This window comes from Gavialis gangeticus, unplaced genomic scaffold (genome assembly GCF_001723915.1).
Source record: "Gavialis gangeticus isolate Ggan-Ray unplaced genomic scaffold, GavGan_comp1, whole genome shotgun sequence".
Taxonomy (NCBI): domain Eukaryota; kingdom Metazoa; phylum Chordata; order Crocodylia; family Gavialidae; genus Gavialis; species Gavialis gangeticus.
The window spans coordinates 449,850-451,842 of record NW_017729002.1 but is presented as its reverse complement, the minus strand read 5'-3'; the positions used below and the strand labels follow the sequence as shown (position 1 = coordinate 451,842).

The 1,993-nt window shown below is 47.4% G+C and overlaps 1 protein-coding gene across 2 annotated transcripts in view; it reads right to left on the bottom strand.

The window, feature by feature from the left end:
- Nucleotides 1–1,993, bottom strand: part of SNX29 (sorting nexin 29) — a 117,580-nt gene that overhangs the window by 99,725 nt on the left and 15,862 nt on the right. The window lies entirely within an intron of this gene.

Sequence of the window (1,993 nt, the reverse complement as noted above, 5' to 3'; positions counted from 1 at the left end):
GAGGAACAGCGCATTACCCGTTTCAGTTTTACTGGAGAAGCCTGCTGCCTGTTTGATCGCTGCTGCTGTTAACGCTAATCCACGACTCCTCTTCAAACCATGCTGAAACACAGCTTCAAACTGAGCACACAGGCAAGTCACTCTGCAACAGAATAAATTACTCAGGATAGCTAATCATGTTTATTACTCTTTTTACGTACTATGTTTCAATGTAGTAGACTCAGACATGCAAAATAAAGTAAAAATGGACAGAGAAAACTGCCAGTTAGACAATTACATTATATACTAAGAAATACCCTTTTACTTTAATTAATCTCTTATGTTTTGAAAACTCTATATAAAATCAATTCATATCCATTATACCAAGGTTACTACTTAGAGCAATGTTGCTCAACCTATCCTGCCACGTGGACTGAGGAAGTGATGTGGGGTTGGTCTGCAGGCTGGATCCCCTACAAGAGGTCAGTTTGTAGCGTACCCCCTGTGCAGGCCTAAACCCGCATGCCTCATCCTGCACACCATCACAACCCCAGGCACCAGATTGAGTCACAGCATGACCCTGCACACCAGCGTGACTCCATGCACTAGATCACAAGATTCCGACATACACCAGATTCCGACGTACAGTGGCCCCATCCAGTGCATGGGACCATATCATCCAAACCACAGGGTACCCTATGGGTCCAGAAATTTGGCAGCGGGAGAACAGCAGTGACACTAATTGCTGCAGCTCTGGAAGCAATTAGTGCTGCTAGCGTTCCCCTGACGCCAGACTTCCAGACCTTTGATGAGCTTTGAGCCAGATGACATGGCTACACAGGCCAGAAGTTGAGCATCACTGAGTTAGAACGAGAGAACAACTGTTAGAAAGAATTAACAGCCAATTAAAAAACTACTAATCCTCTTACACTGGAGTGCTAGCTTTATCCAAGTCATTTAATCTCCATTTACACACACCGTATTTTCTCAAATACAACATTCACTTTTTTCCCCACAAAACCAGGCCCCCAGTATTGGGATGTGTGTTTTAAAGAGGAAAGCTGTTTTCTTCAATCCTAGACACTGTGCATGCCATGCAGCTCCCAAGCTGGCTGCCACCTGTGTCTGCTTAGCAAACTGAAGGGGCAGAATCTTGCATTAACCCTCCCACAGCCACAGCAATTGGTTGAGCACTGCAAAAGGGGTGTGTCTGTTGAAGCATTATAAAATGGACATCTAGAAACAACTCTACATCAGGGCTGTCCAACTTCCAAGCTACTGGGCATCACATGCCGAGATGGCTGTAGACCTGGAAACCACAGGACTGACTCCCCACTACTGTGCAGGCTGCCTGACACCTCCGCACCCATGCACAGAGGGGAGCCAGGCTGCCTGCACTTTCTTCTAGCTGTGCATGCCACACAGGCAGCACCCCTCCTCTCCACAACACAGGCAGCCTGGTTCCTCCCTGCAAATGTGCAGCACCCTCGCCCCTCTCTCCTGGCCACCCACACACCCACCTGGAGTGCAGGCAGCCTAGTTCCCTTTTTTGCCACAAGCACAGCATATGCACTTGAGCCCCCTCCTGGCTGCGGGGCAAGAGCAACTGGTGGGGATGCAGAGTAGCAGCCAGGTAGAAACCCATGGGCCACATACTGACCCTCTGAGGGCTGCATGCAGCACTGGGCTTCTAGTTGCACAGTCTCGCTCTAGATATAAAGCAAAAACTTCCTTAAAAAATAAAAGGATGAAGTAGACAGTGCTGTTTAAACTCTTTTCTCTAAGGTTTTGTTTCTGTTGTTACACAACAACAAGCTGGCTTTCCGAAGGCTAGTAAATCACTAGTAGTCCTAAAAAAACCATTGGTGCCCCAGTTCAGAAGAGTTGATACAGAACAGCAAGTGCATCTACACATTCAATTAATGTGCATGAAGAAACTCCAGAACTTATTGCTCCACAGTTTCTTCATGAGCAGCTTACTGGGCTGGGTCAGAGTAGCCCCAGCTGGCAAGTG